A 19,475-nucleotide genomic window follows, 5' to 3' on the forward strand; every position below is an offset into this window, starting at 1 on the left:
TCAGAAAACACTCTGTAGCCTACAAAACACATGTGAAGATTGGGTTTCTCCAGTGGGTGTAGTTAGGGACCTCCAATCTAAGCAGGTTCTTGATTTGCTAGTAAGAGGACCCAGGTCCATGAAGGGAAAGTTACACGCCCAACCTCGCACAGACAGTTGCTTGTCGAGACGCCGGAGTTACACTGTGGATCCGAGCACCATGGGGTAGCACCTCTGTGAGCTTCGCAGTGGCTCTTCAGGGTAGGTTGTATTCTCCCCAGGAAAGCTCAGAAGGGTTTGAGTTACTTGCCAAAGATCAACCTCTGGCAAGTTCTGGCCTGCTAGAACGTTCACAATCTGGGATGAGCTATGCTGCCTCCTTAGCTCTGCAAGTCCTGGAGCTGGAACTGATTTCGTGTCCTCCCGCATCTTGACCTGCTGCACTGAAAACCACCCCCCACCCTGAGGAGAAGCAGCCACAGCTCCGACCTGCTCACCTCAGCTGCCTTCCAAATGCCTAGGCAGGACACCTGGACCCTCGGCAGGATGGCACATGGGGAGGCCACATTGTCTTGGGAAAGTCTTCATCATCATCATCACTATTATTGTCAAATACCATGTAAATTTTTCTTATTATTAAAAAATAATCTGGGGCGCCTGGGTGGCTCAGTCGGTTAAGCGTCTGACTTTGGCTCAGGTCATGATCTCACGGTTCATGGGTTCGAGCCTCGCGTTGGGCTCTGTGCTGACAGCTGGGAGCCTGGAACCTGCTTCGGATTCAGTGTCTCCCCCCTTCTCTGCCCTTCCCACGTTTGTGCTCTGTCTCTCAATAATAAATAAACGTTAAAAAAGTTAAAAAATAATCAAGGCACCCAGGCACATGGGGGTGTCTCAGGCCTCTCTCAGGCCTTCAGCTGGTGCCTCTCCAGTGCTCTCTCTCTCATTTTAAAAGAGAGAGGGTGGGCCTGTTAGGCTCAGCACCTCTGCAGGCTGCAGTGTCTCGGGGATTGAATGGCTTTGCTCTGCTTTATCATCTTTATTTTACAGTAACCTTCTAGTTATGGTTAGCCACACTGCTTTTCTGTTTGTAGAAGTGATATAGATTTCCTCTTAAAAACAAAGTTTATTTTTTGTTTTGGGGGTTTTTGGTTGTTGTGTGTGTGTGTGTGTGTGTTTAATTTTTTTAAGGTTATGTATTTATTTTGAGAGACAGCAGGGGAGAGGCAGAGAGAGAGAGAGAGAGAGAGAGAAGAACTCCAAGCAGGCTCCACTCTGGCAGCACAGAGCCCAATGCAGGAATCGAACCCACAAACCATGAGATCATGACCTGAGATGAAACCAAGAGTCTGATGCTTAACCAACTGAGCCACCCAGATGCCCCTGTTCAAACAGTAAGATGATTTAAATTAAAAGAGTAAATAATGTTTCAGGTGATTATGAGAAATGACAAAAATGGTCCTGGTGGGAAAGAAATGGCTGAAGCCCAAAAAAAGGAAGGTAGCCCAATCCTGAGCAAAACCCTTGAGAAAGCTGGCCGTCACTGCCCCTGAGGCCTGGGTAGCTGGGGCTGTACTTCCAGGGAGTGGGCCACAGGAGGTCCAAGAGGATGTCAGAACAGAGATGCTCTGAGATGACCTAGAGAAAGGCCAAAGTCACCCCTACAAGCTTCATTAAAACCAGCCAAGGCAAGTGAGAGGAAAACCAGAGCACCCTAAGCCTCACAGCCTCCTCCCATCTGGCTTTGCTCATTTCAAGCAGTGCCTGGGGACTGACATCAGCCTGGCTACATGGAAAGGGCATGCTGGCTGGGGAGTTCCAGTGCCCGGGCCATGGCAACAATCCGCTGTGTCCCCAGGGGCTCGAAGGGGCAGCCTCCAGAGTCAGACTGCCTGACTTCAAATGTCTTTTCTTCACTTTTTGAGTTTGGGTTCTTCCACAATTTATCCTCCTTTGACTCAGTTTCCTCATCTGTTAAATGGGAATAATAGTGGTTCCTACCTTTGGGTCCTTGTGAGGATTAACTGAGATATTCATGTGAAATAGGTACAAAGGGTCTGGCCAGGATGGAGCTGAGGCTCAATAAATGTTGGCAATCTCTCTGTTTCTGCTCTTATCAAACTAGTATTGTTTCAGAGCAGAAGCTTTCCAGTGTGGGGCCTTTGGGACCACCCCGAATTGACTTGGAATCAGATGGCTTATTTGCCTCCGGCTCAGCCTTTGAGGGGGTAATCTTCAGCAAGACGGTCACAAACCCTTTACACCTCACTGTCCTTGTTCATAAAATGAGGCTAATCTCTTCACTGCAGGGCTGTGTCTGTATTCACTGAACTGGGGCACGTGTGTGAAGACACCTTGCATGTTCCTAGATATGCAGAAGGTATCTAATAGGTAATACCTTTCCCTCCTCCTTCCTCCAAACAGACGCGTGCACACACACACACACACACACACACACACACAACTTCTATTTTGATCTTGGCCTGAGGCTGACAAGCCCCAGATTAGAAATGAGTGACAATGTTGGCTTTATCCGCTCTCTCAGAGGTAATCATAGGGTAGAGAGTCTGCAATATGAAAACACTTCCCGTTTTGAGAGAGGGAAATGGTAGGATTATCAGACTTAATTCTCTCATTTCATTCACTGAGGAGTTTTTTGTGCACTGGCCTTCTGACATTATCTCGTTTCTCACACACACACACACAATTTGTGTGTGTAAAGGGGAAAGGAAGGATATTTTTTAAAATAACACTATACATATATCCCTACATGTATTTTTTACTGAATGCATCATGGCTGTCTGTCTAGATCAAAAGAAAAAGAAAACTTTCTTTATTGTCATAGCTGCTTAATCCAACAGAGTGATCGTCATACCATAGTTTATTCCGCCTCTCCATTAGTGATGCATATTAGTTTTGTAGGGTTCTTCTAGTCCCCTCGTAACAAATACAACCAGCGTGGTGATAATCATCCATATCCTTGCATCCTTCGTTTTCATTTCTACTGGTTAGAGTCCCAGAATTGCAGGGTCAAGTCAAATGAAAGTAGTCTTTTTATCCTTATTTGAGGAGTCAGAGATTTATTCACTACCAATTAACAACATTCTAGAAAGCCTGGAGATTCGGCAAGAGGGTGGGGCCCACGTGTGCTAAGTGTGGAGCATTCACATCTACAGGCCATCTCATCAGACCCTCCCACTAATCTGAGATCAGGGGAGCAGGGGTAGGGAGAGCCCATCCTACAGATATGCAAATGGAAGCACCGAGAGAGGAAAGCACTTGCCCAAATTGGGGGATTCTGAGACATGAGCCCATCTCTAAGGAGCCAGTGAGCTGTCACCATGTCATAGTTGCCCCTGCAGGTTGAGCCACGAGCTGAAGATGTTCTGGAACAGGAAGACCAGAGAGATTCCAAAGGTGAAAGGGATCTGGTGCCACCACAGGTGAGTAGCGTCTGAAGGTCATTTCTCTGCTCAGGAACCGTCAGCATTATTACTATCTCTGTGTGTTTCTTTTCCCTGTGACTTTTCCATCAACATTCTAAGTCCACCTTTGGCCAAAGCACAGAAGAGATGCACCTGTGTAGGAAGCCTAAGGATGCACATGTGGCCTCTTTCTTTCTTGTCTCCGCAGGCTGGGGAGAAGTGGGTGCTTCGCTGATGACCTGTGGGCCCCCTGTGTTGAGCAGGCAGTGTCAGGTGGCCAAAGGAGCGACTGAGCATGGTGGGAATCTTGGAATTTCTCAGTTTGCAGAAGCCCGAGGGAAGAGAGTTCTTGGGCAAGTTGGGGGCCACTGGGCCCGGGAAGGAAATCCGGGCTTCTGGTCATTCAAATAACTAATTTGAATGATGAAGAAAGAGACAGATTAGAGAGGGTGAGGGGGCACAGATGAGAGAGGCTGTCTAAACTAACAGAGCTAGAGGCCGCCACAGGCCCATTCCAGTGGACTATTTGAATCTTATTTGACTAGTGGGGTAGAGAGATGGTCATCGTCTGATGGCCCCACACTGATCCCAATTTCTGAGCAGTTGTCCTGAGTAATGGTAGACATTTGAACTGCGCATCTGGGTTTGCAGGCCTCTCTCTTCCCACATGATCTCACAGAATACTTGCAAACTGCCAGTGAGACCAGACGCAGGAGATCTATGTTTCAGATAATGACACTGAAGGAAATAGATCTGGAAGGTCCAGCTTCCAAGGAGCTCAGGAGTCGGAAAACAGATTGCCAGGGAACCTTAGACCCAGACCCTTCTCTTCCCACCCCCACCCCCTTTCCTGCCAAGATGCACAGGGTTCGAGACCAGAGCCACATGGACTCTGGTCTGACCAGGAGGACAGAACCATCTCTGGCAGGGACCGGGGTGGAGGGGAGAACAGAAGGCTTTGCTCTCCCTGTTGTCTCCAAATGTTAAAAAACAGAAGTCGAAGCATTTCAGTGTTTGCTATGTGCCAGGCCCCAAGCTGCAGAGTCCAAGATAGGCCCCTCTCTTGGGTCCAAGGTCATCCTGGCTCCTTCCCTTGGCCATGGGCTAGGCACAGCCTTTGCTGCTTCTCTAACCCATGCTTGGTTACATGGAGAGTGAAAGCAGGCATGCTCTAGAACCACACTGCCCTGAGTTCTGATCCTGCTTCAGGTACTAAGTGCTGTGTGCCCTTGGACACATCGCTTCACCTCTCTGAGACATAGTCCAGGTCGTTATTTGTAAAGAACAGACGAAGGAATATTGTGAAGGGGGGAAAATACATAGAATGGTATCTAAAGAGCACTTAGCTCAGGGCCTGGCAAGGAGAGATCAATAAACAGCTGTATTCATCCCTTCTGTGGCCTCAGAGCAGAGGCTGTCAGATGTGAGCCTGCGCAAAGGTCCCCTGGACAACTGGCTAAAACTACAGACCTTCTGACTCCAAGGCTTGGGGAAGGCCCAGGAATCTGGCCCTTCACGGACCCTAGAACCACAAGGTGGTGAGCAAGTTCCTTAGGCAGAGGCCAGAGGGGTCCAGGTGCAGTTCTAAGGAACATCCTGGTCTCTGCATGGTCTTTGGTGGCTTGGAAGATGCCCTCTCTGACAGACTCCGTCATGATGCACCCCACACCCCCCACCTGAACCCCCTGGTCCTGCACTCCCCAGGCTGCACTGGCCTCCCTCACTTTCTGGAGGGCTGGGAATGTGCACATTTAATCCTCCATGGCACCTGGATCAGTGCAGCCTCTATTTACTGAGCAGAACAGAAACAAGCTGGCCAGGAGGAGGCCGAGCATCTGAGTTCAGTGCCCTCCCGTCCTCCCCCTCTCTTGCATCCCAGCCCTGAGTTCAGCTCCAGGCACAGGCAGCATGGCCCTCAGCCGGTCAGCATTCCCCCCAGGGCACCCTGGCTAGCCTGTGGCACTCGGTTTCCTAGTTCAGCCAGCCTAGAGTTTCCCAGGCTCCTGCTGCCCCCTGGAGGCCAGCTCTTGCAGCTTTGTGCCTGAGTCCTGGCGTGCTTGGAAGTGGCCGGGGGGGGGGGGGGGGGGGGGAAAGTCTGAAATGGCCGGGAGGGTGAGGGAGGTCGAAGAGCCTCGAGGGGTTCTGCTCCCGCACAAGGCACCACCTCACCACTGCCCACTGGGTGCCCAGAGCCCAGCCAGAGCCACCTGGATGGCCACGGGGTGCAAGTGAAAGGATCTACACCTTGTGTGTTGGGGAGGTTCCTGCCACTCCCCTTGACTTCCCCATCTGTAAAATGGGAAAGTGATGATTGCACCCCTACATGGCCTTTGAGAGAATAAGATATTACTTGGCCACTAGGAGATAATAATTCTTATGATTACGGCTAAGTTTTACTGAGCACATATTATGAGCCCGGCACTGTCCTTTCCCTATATTACCTCATTAAATCTTCCCTAAAAACAAACTTCTGAACCATTAGCACCCCCATTTTACCCCCATTTATGGTCAGCTTCTCTAGGTCAGTGTTCCAGCACCATTGTCCTGGCATGGGGGCCGCCCCAGGTCGTGGCATGGAGTAGGCATGCTTCTACCCCGATTGGCAACGGGCGTCAGTGGCTCACAGAGGGCTGCTCTGGAGGCCGGTGCAGATGACCTGGGTCACAGCCGCCTACAGTCTTACTGTGCTGCAGACTCTGGGTGAAGCAGAAATCGGATATTCCAAGTTTGTGGCCAAGGGGGACTCAGAGGAACACCCGCCCTGCATCAAGAAGGGCAGCTCTCAATTATTAAGCCCTAACTATCTTCCAGGCATCAGGCAACACCTCTCTCACCAGATCATCTGAAGTAACACTGAGGTAGCTTGTATTGGCCCCATTTTACAGGTGAGAAAAGCAAGGCTCGAGTTCACACAGCTATGAGATGGGCCCGTCTGGGTCTGACTTGCAAACCCCATCCTATCGTCTTGCCTCCTGAGTCATCTGTGGGAATGTGCCCGCTTGTGCAAAGCCTGTGTCCTGTTGGCTGAGCAGTCACCATGCCCACTGCTGAGGAGCCCTGTGTGGCCCTGTCCAGTGTTCCCGGGATGGCTGGGGGTCCTTCTGGATCTTACCTTGCCCCTCCACAGCTCCTCAGACACCTCAGACTCTAGAAGGGCTTCCCCTAGAGGCAGTCAGGGGCTCGAGGCTCAGAGTGCCTGCGTGCTCTTTCTGATGGCGGTAAGACACCCAGGCTAATGGGGGAGCCTTGCCAGCACAGCGCAGGGCTCAGATTTCCTGGCTCTGCCATGTCCTGGCACGATGGCCTTCCTGAACGCTGCTCACTGCACTTGAGGTGGGGAAAATGGGTACCGACCTCCCAGGGTTGGTGGGAAGATCCAAGGAGCCAAGGTGGCTGCATGCTTACCCGGCATGAGCCCTGATGGGTGGTGGGCACTCAGGGCCCTTGCCAGTGTCCACCGATTCACTGATCACCTCACACTGATCTGGAGGCTCTGTCTTTGAGAATGATAGAATGGGGGAAATAACTGGGGACTGATTAATAAACACAACCTAACAGTTAGCCAAGATTTTTCAAAACAAAGGGGGTTTGGGACCAAATAGCAAACGGAGTTGGTACCGATTGCAAAATGGGAATTGCTACTCCGAGGTCCTTGGGTCTTTACATTGACGCGAGGGTCTCGGTGCGGGGGGGGGGGGGGGAGCAAGGAAATGCAGTCTCACAAAATGGTTGTTCTGAGATTTGTCCTGCAGTCTGCCAGAGGTCACGGGAAAAGGACACAGCATTGTACTATTTTAAGGGCAGTTATGAAATGGTTTCTGCTGACTGGTTCCCAGAACGCCATTCTTCTTCTTCGCTCCCAGCCGGCATGCTGGAGACAGTGATTTGGAAATATAGCCTTGTTCCTAATTCCACACTTCCTTGTTTCTGGCCACAGTCCCCGTTCTGCCCCAGGGCATGCTCTGGCCATGAAAGCCCCAATCTGGGAGTCAGGAGGCCTGGGTAACAGCTCCTGCTGGCAGCCAGCTGGCTGCGTCACTCCAGGCAAGTCAGACCACTTCTCTGGACCCCTGTCGGCTCATCAGTAAAATGAGGGAGTTGAAAGAGATGGTGAGTTAGTGACAACCTTGACAGCCTTGGGTTTCTCTTCAATAAATATTAAACTATTGCTTTCGCTTCCTGGCCTCTAAGAATTCAAGTGTGACTGAACTATTTTGGAATCCCCTGGGCCTAGTGCAGGGCCTATTAGAGCAGAAAGGAGGACCTGGTGATTTAGTTCCAACTTGATCATTTACACACCTCACTGAGCCATTTCTCCATCTTAAATTTTGGTCTAAGACTACCAGCACAGGCAGAGAGAGAGAGACAACACTTATAAAGCCCCTAACACACCTGGGCCCTCAGGAATCCTTTGTTGAGTGACAGGGCCCACAAAGAGTCATTTGAACTGAACTACTGGCTTTTGCAAAAGGGGAGGCTGTTCCTGCTCTTCCAGTAATGGGGACCCATCAAAGATCTAGTCCAGCAAAAGACGTGCCACATAGCACCAGCCAGCACATGGGAAGAAAGGAGCTCTAGTACTTTCCATGACAGGCTTGGAAAGAGTGGCAGATTTAAGGCTATTAATGCAAAAACATTGGTTTGTTCTCACAACTAGAGCTGAATCCTTTACTCAGGAAGAGAACTTTCAGAGAAGTCAGTTGTTTTCTAAAAAATCACACAAATTTTTTTTCTAATTCTGGATCATCAGGCCCTTTGTCTCATATTCCAGCACCTTAGAATCCAAGAAGGTTCAAGACAGAAGGCATCTTAGGGAACTCTAGCTCAACTTTTCATCTGATGGGTAAAGAAACTGAAGATTCTGAGAGGGAAAAGGGGTCCCAAGTAACACAGGCCATTGTTAATTCCATTAAATGATTAAATTCACTCTTACTGTGTAGTATTGTGTTTTCTACTTCAAGTGGCACTTCCACACACATGTGCCCACTTAGTGGCCCTGTGAGGTAGACAGCAGTGTCTCTGTTTGGCAGTTAAGGAAATCAACGTGCCCAGTGTCAGAGGGATCTGATCTGCCTGTGATCTCCCAGGCTGCTGTGGCTGGCCCAGGACTTCTCTGCATTGCTGTGAGAGGCATCAGACTGATTCTGAAGGAGGTAAATGTGCTTGGGAGCCCTGGGCCAAGAAGGTCAGCCTGTGGGCATGGAGGGGAAGACTGTGAGTATCAGGGTGACTGTTGAATGTGGGTACAGAGTGGCCACTCCCATGCCCTGGGTCAGGGAAGATGGACTCTGCTACTCCCAAAGGTCTCCTATGTGCCTAGGCCCACACCAAGTATCAGAGGTGTCAAAGAATGTGGCCTCTGTCCTTAAGGAGCTAAAGGCTTACCTGAAGAGACACAGGCAATTTCCATGAACCAACTGGAGAAGAGTATTCAGCAACAAAAAGCAATGAACCACTGATACAACAACAAGGATGACTCTCAAAAACATTATGTTGAATGGAAGAAGCCAGACACAACAATGCTTATTGCATGGTTCCATTTATATGAAACTCTAGAAAAGGCTAATCTATAGAGACAGGAAGCAAAGCAGAGAGTTGACTGGGATGAGGCACAGAGGAGCTTTTTGAGGCGATGGAAATGTTCCCCATCTTGACCGTGTTGGTGGTTACACAGTGAATCCATTTTTGTGTAAATTTGTCAACACTCATTGAAATGTGCGTGTGAAGTGGGTGTGTTTGTTGCACAAAAATTATGCCTCAGTAAAGTTGATTTTTTGGAAAGACACAGCCCTTGTTCTCATGGAGCTTACAGTCTGGTGAATACAAATATTAATAAAGTTATCATGTACATTAATGAAAAATTCTTGTGACTGGGATAAGACTTATGAAGGATGTAATATGGAGTATGAGTTGTGTACTAAGGTCGGAGTCAATTTAAATAGACCAGGAAAGCCTACCCCGAGGAAGCAGCATTGATGTGCACTTAGAAGGATGAGTGCACATGAACCCAGGGAGATGACAGTGGAAGAGGGAACAACATGTGTCAAGGGCCTGTGGTTGAAGACAGTCTGGCAAGGACCACATAAAGGACAATGAGGCTGGCACGGAGGGAAAAGAAGGGAGGTGCTAAGAGATGGGTCTCAGGAGGTGAGGCCATAGAGGGATGTTTTGGCCTGGATAAAAGTTTGTACTTTTCCTGAGAGAAATAGAAACCCACTGGGACATTTTAAGTAGTGGTGAGGTGGTGATGTGACCAGCTCAGTTTATGGGTTAACACCATGGGGTTAGTCCTCACCTTCCCCTCCTTCTGTTTTTAAGGTTCTTGAGATTGGAACAATGCCTTAACAATCTGTGTAGACACCACAGAAATTTAAGCAGTAGGAAATATAAACTGAGGTACAAGCATTGTTTTGAAAGAATAAATGAAGTATGAATGAATGAACCAATTTTCTCAGCACCTAGATAGCTACTTTTCTAAAGTCATCTGATTAAATGATAAATTTAGAATTTCTTCTCCCCCAAATGAAGACACAATACCGAGGATAACAGAGGTACCTCTCCATATTGTCTCACATGGACACCCACTGCCAAGTTCAAATCAGACCTGTCTCTCCCCCTCATTACAGATCCCTCAGCAGGTCAGTCAATGCCCTTTGGAGGCCACTCCACCTGTGTGGTAGCCTCATGGCCCCAGATCTCCTCTGAACACACCTGCAATTCAGAAGCTGACATCCACCAGGCACATGGCAGGGGCATCCGTCACTCTTATGTATTTTCCAGAAATCGCCCTCCTCTCTCAGATGTGCTGGGAGGCTGCTCACAGTGTCCTTGAGGACTCAGCTCAGTACCTGCTCCTCTGGAAGCCTTTCCTGCCCACCTCAGCCCATCAGCTACCTTGTTGCCCCTGCCCGAAAGACAGCACTAGTCATGTAATACGTTTACCTTGTTTCTTCCTTATCCCAACACACAGTCCTCTGGTGTCGCCAAGCAGCGCTTGGCACAGAGTGGGGTGAACAGAATGGAAAGGAATGAGGTGGGTTGAGCTACAATGGGGCTAACGGGGACCCCTAAAAAGACAGTTGGCCAGAGGGACAGGGAGAAAAACTATCAATATTTAGCCTCTCCCAGGTGTTAACTAATTTTGGAATGCCATGAAGGTCCATAAGTAGAATTTCCCCTCTGCTTTGAGTATCTGTGTGCCCCTTGCTGAACCCCTGTTTTTGTTTTTTTTTTGTCTCAGCTTCCCCAGACTTCCGACCTTAGCCCATGGGCAGTTGGTGTGCTCCTCTTGGCTTTGGTTGCCCAGCTCCTTGGGGCTCTCCCGGATCCCACTGGCCCACCCTTCTGCCTCCCCTTGCTCTCCATTCATGACCCTCTTCCCTTCAGCCAGAGCGGACCAGCACCCTGTGTCACACTCACAGCAAGGGAACCAGGAATGGCCCAGCAGTGTTGGATCACCACCACTGGCTGTGGATGGAATCTCCTCCACCAAGAGACACAAACTACAAAATGACAAAGTTGCAAGATCTTACTCCAAGACATGAGTCCATCTTCCCCTGATGTTCTTTCACATTTATTTCTCCTTTGATGTTTTCATGAACATGTAGATCTTCTTCCTGGCCAGACTGAAGGGTGAAGACATTTAGGTCAAACTTAGAGGGGAAATACAGTGGCTGGTTGGGGCAAGAGCATTAACTTTGAGATCAGATAAAGGTGGGTTCAGACCCCAGGTATGTCACATCTGTGTAAACCTGACTTCTAAATAGCAGGTGTGGTGCCCAGAGCCATGGCGACAATGGTGATTCGTGCTGAGGATGAACTGTTTGCAAAGCACCTTGCTGAGCCCCGGACATGCAGCTCCATGTGACCTCCACAGTCATCCTGTGGGGTAGGCTACATTCACAGGAGAGGACACTGAGGCTCCAAACTGACACGGTTAAGACACGCAGAGAAGTTTCTCCCTAGCATTATGATAATTACTCTGATAGCCTATGCTCTAGGATGAGACCCTGTATCTTGTACCAGAAAGGGTTTTATCTCCTCAAACGAACTGTGACTTTCTTGATTGACTGATTCACATCTCCTTCACCTCTGTATCCCCCAGCCCAGTGACTTGTACATTTTAGGGGCCCATGAAATAGCAACCAGTTAACATGAACAGGCGTTGGAGAGTCTGACGCTCTGGCTTTTCAATAGCATCATCTATCTTCCCCTCTCCACCCATTTAAAAAAAAAGCCATCTTAAATATGAATGCCTAATTATGCAAGTAAACATATCAAATGCGGAAGATTCAAAAAAATATAAAGATAAGGAGAAAAAAATCATCTATGATCTTACCATCTAAAGGCAGCATTTTGTCTTATTTCCTTCCAGTCCTCCTGGGCAGTGATTTCTGTTATTGTTCTTTATCTACAAGATTCTTTATAAACGTTTATTTTTTTTAATTAGGAAGTATATTTGCATATTGGAAATGGAAGGAAAAAACTGAAAAATAATATAAGTTACTCAAAGTATCACAACCAAGACATGATTGTTGGTAACATCTTTGGCACATTTTGACTTGACTTCTCTGCATTCCCTTCAGAGGAACCCTAAACGCTGAACAGCAGCCCCCAGCCCAGGTTGACATTCAGATCAACCAAGGAGCCTGTGCAATCCATGAAACCAGACTGCATAAGCCAAGAGGTGTTTGTTCCGCTGTGGAATCTAACACCGAACGCAGAAAGTATAGGATTTCTGATTTATTCTTAGCGACTGCATGGTATTCCATTATGCAGCTGAAGATCATTAGCGAGTTCTAAGTTGTGGGGATATAGGTGGTTTCCAATCAGTCCTATTTGCAAGCACCGGTGAAATAAACATGTCTGCTGTTGCTCTGCAAACAGGCCCTCCAGGAACGGAGGCAGGGATAGAGGTAACCGGGGCAGCCACATGGGTTCTCAGACGCCAAAGACTGAATGTCACCCACCTTCCACCACCGCTGTTCTTTTCCTAGAGCCTCTTGTGACTTTCCTGGAGTGTGGGCTTCCAATCTCTCCTGTGGACAAACACATGAAAATCATACCACAAATAAAAGTAGAAAAGGGAATTTTTTAAAACTAGTATGTGTACAGGAGTGCCTGGGTGGCTCAGTCAGCTAAGCATCTGACTCTTGGTTTTGGCTCAGGTAATGATCTCACGGTTCCTGAGATTGAGCCCTGCCTCAGGCCCTGCGCTGACAGTGTGGAGCCTGCTTGGGATTCTCTGTCTCCCTCTCTCTCTGCCCCTCCCCTGCTGTCTCTCTCTCTCTCTCCTTCCCTCTCTCTCAAAAATAAACAAACATTTTAAAAAACTAATATGTGTGCAAGAAAAATACTTCAACAGTTCAGAGGAAGCAAAGGTAAAGAAGAATAAAAAGCAGTCTCTCTCACCCAGATTCCCCATTGCCTTCCCTGGAGCAACTATTGTCCACGGTGTTTTTCTGTATCCTTCAGGAACCATCTACACTTACACAATCATCTCTATCTTTCCACCTGTTACTTGCTTGTGAGCTATCTTTCTTTGATCTGTCTCTATGGCTAGCTCCCACCCATCCATCCAGCCAGCCATCTCAAAAATAAGGAATCTTTAAATGAATGGTGATCACAAATAAAGCAGTTCAGAAGTAGGACCCTGGGTCCCCAGTGCAGCCACCACCCTGCCTGTAACTTTGGCCAAGATGCTTTACTTCTCTCTGCCTCAGTTTCCTCACATAAGGGAGCTGTGAATGTGCCTTGAAAAGTGGGGACACAAAGGCCAAGGTGAGTCCTGAATGGACTGTCCAGAATGGAGAGTCCTGTTCTCCCACCATCTACGGTGAGAAAGGACATAAGTGAGGTTTCCTACCCAAATGAGGGAGCAGGAGAGGAGAATGGGGGAGCAAGGTGGCTGAGGAGAGTCCACCTTCTGGCACAAGTTGGTCACACTGGCACCCCTCAGCCCAGTGGAAAGGGACAGAGTGATCTTTCATAAACATTACCTCATCTGTTTTCTGGGAGATAAGGTGTTTGCTAAACTTTGTTGGAAGAGCAGGACCTTCCGCGTGACCATCACCAGCACAGCTACCTGCTCAGACCGGCTGCAGGGGCCTCCAGCTCAGCTTGCCCAAAATACAGGAACCAGCAAACGGCATTGGAGCTATTTAGTGTAAATAGAGGCAGATGCTCTCAGGATAAAGGACAAAGAGGTCATGGGTGGGAGAGGGACGGTGGCCTCCTCATGAGCCAGTGTCTGTGAATACCTTGCAATCTGGGGTTCAGCCCCCTCATGTAGCACCAGCTTACTTTGGGAGTGCCCTTTGGGATTGGGGTTTGCATCAGGGCCTCCATGTGGCACAACCCCGTTGGGAGACATTTGCATAGAACACCACGCGTAGGGTGCCCCTGGAACTGTGTGGTTCGGCGGCCTGGCATGTGCACAAGGAATTTGCTCCGTTCCTTACCAAGCAGGGTCTCTAGGATCCTGAGAAACCTGACTTGGCCACTGCCTCTCTTCCCCCCACAGTTTGCCCTCCTCCTCAAAACAGCAGTGCTCTTGGCTATGTAATGTTGGTCTTGGGCAGCAAACTTAAACCCCTTTTAATCAGAGCAAGACCTCCCTCTAGTTCCCATGCCTCCATGCTAAGGACACCCAGGGCATAAGCAAGAGGCACTCACCAAGCCAATGTTCCCTAACCCTCCACACAGAGTGGAAACACTGCAATGGAAAGGTCTTTGATAATTCCTGGGGCCTCCTAGATGTAGATAGTGGACCAGGCCATGATGTGTCTTCTTTTACAATCAGGTTCCTGGTATATAAAAAAATGGGGAAGGCTAACACATCCTTGCAAAAAAAATAAAATAAAATGTGATATGACTGAAACATTTGCATTTAACAAACGAATATTTCCACATATGGATTGTGTGTATCACTCATTTAGAGATGATATCAAAAGTCTGGAATTGGAAGGCCTTCATGATCATTAGGCCTAGGCCTAAGCCAAATGTCCCTTCTACACTATCTTCCAGAACTGAAGGATTTAACTCAGTAAGTAGTGATGTCCCCATCACTGGAGGTGAGCACTGTGGAGTGAGTGACACTGAGAGGAATCTCTGGGTGGGCCTGAGGCTGTTTGGGAAACATGAACCACAGGACATTTCCAGCACCAATGGCATATCTGGTTCTAAATCTGGGCATGGAGAAGTCCTTCCTGCTGGTCTGACTTGATTGAGAGCAAAAACAAGAGTCTGAGAGGGCACCCTAGACTGGACAGTATTTCTGGGACAGCATGGTATTTGTGTGCATACACACACACACACACGGTGTAAGAGCTGGTAGATAGATAGATAGATAGATAGATAGATAGACAGATAGATGATGGCATAAGAGGTATGAGACATGAGCCATGCTCTGAACAATAGGGAGCTCAGGGAGGGAGGGAAAGCTACCGGTGCTCGAACATCCCCTTTCCACTCCTGAGTATAATTCCCAGGGTCTCCTGAGCAAGGAAAACTAAAATGCTAAGCCAAAAAACAAGTATCAGATGGAACTCTCTCTTCCTTTCTCTTCCCCCTCCAGCTCTGCAGTTCTGGAATTAGTACCTGATAGTACCTTCCTCTCTGAACCTAAATGCCTGACCTATCCTGACAGTGTTAGAGGCATAGGCTTGGGGCACGTGGGTGGCTCAGTCAGTTAAGCATCCAACTCTTGATTTCGTCTCAGGCCATGATGTCACAATTCATGGGATCAAGCCCTGCATTGGACTCTGTACTATCAGCGTGGACATTTGAATTTTCTCTCTCCCTCTCTCTGCCTCTCTCTCTCTCTCTCTCTCTCTCTCTCTCAAATAAATAAACTTAAAAAATAATGAATAAACTTAAAAAAAATAAAATAGAGGCATAGGCTTTGGATCTGGGGACAATCATGGGTAAGTGACCTCACTTGGGACTTAGGTATAGCTTCTGCACATGTGTTGTTTGTAGGTTTTACTAACTCTGACCAACAGAGTTAAACAGACAGATAGTACCTTTATAATAATAAGTACCATTTGTGCAGCCTTTAGTATTTGCCACTTACTTGTGGCATGACCTTGGCAAGTTACTTAACCTCTCTGAGCCTCAGATTCCTTATCTGTAAGTTGGAGGAAATAATAATACCCATTCACAGAGTGATCGTGAAAATAAAATTAGCTCATACATTTAAAAACACACACACACAACAGAACGGTGCTGGATACAGAGGAAGTTGTCAATGTAAAATGTTGCTAAGTGCCCCTGTTTCTCCTCAACATACATTGGTCCCCTCTGCCTGATGCTGCCCCATCCTCTTGCCTGTAATGTCACACAAGCTTTGCATCTTGGGGTCCCATGTATCCCGAATCCTCTTTCTGATTGTCCTGATGGCCATCAAGGTTCGCATCAATGCAATCATTGGTCCTTAGCTATTTGAAATTCTGTTGAATCCAGAAGTCCTGTCTCTGTCCTCATAGGCCCTGGGCCCATCTGTGTTTGGCTTTAACATTCTGTGCTTCCTAATTCCATTTCTGGGCTTAATTATGATTACACAGCTTCATTACATAGAGTTGATTTTAAGTAATGGCCCTAATTAAGACTGAATTTTAATTAAGCTTAATCCAGAGCCTGCCTCCGATTGCCAAAGATTTGTTGCCTGAGAAGGGAAAGCCTGCCTGTGCACAAATCTTCGGCCTTCATGCTGCTGAGCCATCTTGGTCAGATGGGTTTGCTTGATTCTCTGGCCTCGGGAGCACACTTCTCCTCCAGGCTGCAGGGGTGATGAACTGTGACTCACTTTTTCTCCCACCCAGCGGCAAACTCAGAGCCTCTGCATGAAGGAAACAGGACGCAACTAACCTCAAAGGAAGAGAGCCTGACTTCCTGAGGCTCCACCAAGAGGTCAGCGTCTGGGTCTTAGGAAACAGAAGAAGCCCGCTTTCCTACAGCTGCTCGTAACACCCACTTTACAGATGAGAAAACTGAAGCTCAAGCGAGCTAAGCACCCAGTTGGTGAGGGCAGAGGAATGACTGGGAATCACATCTGTGAGTTTGGGAGAAACCAATCTTCCTCCAGTTTCCTGCTGGTCCACTGAAACCAGTGCATCCCAGGCTGTAGCGCTCAGATGCCATGCAGGTGAGTTTTGCCACAACCACAAACATCATTTACTAATAGTAAAAAAAAAAATCTTGGGGCGCCTCAGTGGCTCAGTCAGTTAAGCATCTGATTCTTGGTTTAGGCTCAGGTCATGGTCTCACGGTTCATGAGTTAGAGTCCTGCATCAGGATCTATGCTGCCAGTGAGGAACTTGCCTGGGATTCTCTCTCTTCCTCTCTCTGCTCTCCCCTGCTAGTTCTCACTCTCTCTCTCTGTTTCAAAATCAATAAATAACCTTTAAAAAAAAGTAAAAAAAAATCTTAACCCATTGTCTTAAAATAAAACTTTATATCCGACCTTTAAAATGCCATCAGTCAAAAGTTATCATAAGAACAAAACAATAAAAAATGAAACAATGTTATTAAATGGAAACCATAAACTGTTACCTTCTAAAGGCCCAAGACTCAGGCCTGGTCTTTTATTTAAAAAACAAGATGAGAAAAATGTTAAAGGCAGAGCATCAAACGGAGACTTTGCCCTTTATGCAATCAGAAGAATTGAAAGACAGTTGGAAACATAGTCTTATGTTACTATGGGATTCAAGATCATTTAAAGTCCCATCCACCTGCCACCTAAAATCAGCTCTCATTTGTCCAGCACTTTCGGAGACACAAATCTAAGCCAATTTAGCTCACGGTTCCAGGCTTTGCCTCTGAGTGATAGTGCCCCTCAGCTTCTTCAAGGGTGACAAAGGTCTACCTCTCCTATCCCTCAGCCCTGGCCCAAGGACAAGGTGTGGACATTCCTTTGGTGTTTCAAGTGCAAACACAGTGAAATCAATATGCTCTCAGGGGTTGGTGGGGTTGGTTCAGCTGCAGAGAACAGGCCTGACTGCCCTTGTCTTGAATTGTCCTGAATGCCATCAGCACACCAGTCTCTTGTATGATGCTGAAGTTCCCACCTTATAAAATCGCCCACGGAGAAGCCAAGTTCTAAAAACATTTTGATTCTTCTAGAAGGAAATGGAAAGTGAAAAATGAGATTCAATTACCTTGCAAATAAAAGGGGGCAATTTCACTCACAAATGCCATACTTAAAGGTTCAATTTGGAAGCAGCTGTTCAAATGAGTCAAGGGAAAAAAGAGAAAAATCATTTACTCATCCCTTGTATCTACCCTTTCTGATGGAATACATCTTCCTTAGACTCAAAAACAGATAAATGGGCTTGAAACATAATTAAATGAGCACTTTATGATTTTACTGATCCAAGCCACAGAACTTTCCCATTAAAGGTTGAATGTCTGGAAACCCATTTGCTTAACCTAACCAGTGGCCCAGAAACCACCACGTTTGCGATGTTCTTCCAAGTGGAGCTGGAGCAGGGACTGTCTGGTCTTTTCCAAGGGATTTGGGGTGAAGTTACAATCAAACTCTTTAATAGAGACAAAGACTCTCAAATGTAGCTGCCTGACATATTCCCACTTTCTACACCTGGGAAACGTCACTAGAAGAGGAAAAAAAAAAAAAAAAAAAAGAAGACCGCTTTGACTGAAATAGAAAAACATTATGGAAATTAACTTATGCCAGACAACAAGACAACATAATCCCACGATATAATGGGATAATATTATTATCCCATTACCACTGCTGTTTCATTGTTTTCTTCATATTTGGAGTGGTTGTGTGACCACAACTGATGGTTTTTTAAGACACACTTAGCCTATTTTTCTCCTGCCATAAATAGCTATAGCTGGAGTCAGACGGCCCAGGGGAGGAATTTCTATTCTGCAAGTTACCAGCTGTGGAACTTTAGGCCTCAGTGTCCCCATCTGTACAATGGGGTAGTAGTAGCACCTACCTCACAGGGATTGTTGTAAGGATTAAATGAGAGTGCTTAGCACAATGCATGGCCCACAGTCAGTGCTCTGTGGACAGCGGATGGTTGATATTAACCCTGGCTCGAGTCTGTGTTGTGGTTTTATCTCAATAACTACTGACTTGCCTGTTGAGAGAAGAGGTTCCTGTGCTCAGAAGTATTCAGACGACCTGCAGGAAGGTGGTGAGAGACTCAACTCCTCCTCGAGTCTCTAAGATGCTTCTCTGTCCTCCTTTCAGTTTTCCGCCCACCACGTGGGCCAACGAGCTCTGGCCAGAGCTGAAGCAGGTGCCGATCGCTTTCTTGAGGACCTGCCTGGCGGGATGGGGCCATATGCAGCACATGAAAGAGGCATGTGCTCAGACAAGGTCCCTCCTGGAAATCCATTTTGATTGTGGATCCAAAGAAAATCCTTCCAGGCTTCATGCGCACCTGCCAAAACCTGCACACGCACGGACATTTCTTTCCCCCTATACATATTCCCTGCACATCTGGGCAAAAACCAATCCCTGCAGGTGACATCTTGTGCGCGTAGCTGTCCAGCCCTTTGATAAAATGCACTGTTTCTCCCTCAGTGAAGCTTAATGTGCCTCAGCCTGGGGATTTATACCAAGCAATAAAATCCACAGAATAGAGAAATGCAAATAGATTGCAGAATATAATATTATCATTGTCAACATAAAAGACTTTTATTTACTGCCCCCCAAAAGAAAATACACTATAGTGTCATTTGTTTCAGGGAATGCAAAAAAGGTTTCAACAACTAACAGGGCATGTTTCTGAGCAAAATATGCCCCGTATATGATGTCGGAACACATATTGTCAGGGGCCACTCGCGTGTCTGTGTTCTTGCAAACAAACCTGTAGAGTCAAGTTAGAGAAGGTCACTTGCAGCCTGCCTCTCTGAGCTAGAGGCCACCTACCTCTGTCCACAAGCAAGCCGGATTACACAGATTCACCCAGAGGAAGGCCCCCTGGGGCAGGCCATACTCAAGCCACATCTCAGGACAAGATGTTGCTGACTTGGCTTCCTGAGGAGCTAAACACAGATGTGTGAGATGTTGAACGAATGGGGGATGTGTGTTGCTTTGGG

General features: G+C 47.4%; 1 long non-coding RNA gene across 1 annotated transcript; it reads right to left on the bottom strand.

The window, feature by feature from the left end:
* Positions 1-2,786: 2,786 nt before the first annotated feature.
* Positions 2,787-19,038, bottom strand: LOC147584184 (uncharacterized). The gene is made up of 2 exons (XR_015253608.1): positions 11,740-19,038; positions 2,787-11,026 (listed from the first exon to the last, which is right to left on the bottom strand). It is a non-coding gene; the product is annotated as an uncharacterized LOC147584184 (long non-coding RNA).
* Between the last annotated feature and the right edge of the window lie 437 nt (positions 19,039-19,475).

Source organism: Puma concolor, chromosome A1 (assembly GCF_028749965.1).
Source record: "Puma concolor isolate L17-30 chromosome A1, mPumCon1.1.hap2, whole genome shotgun sequence".
NCBI lineage: Eukaryota > Metazoa > Chordata > Mammalia > Carnivora > Felidae > Puma > Puma concolor.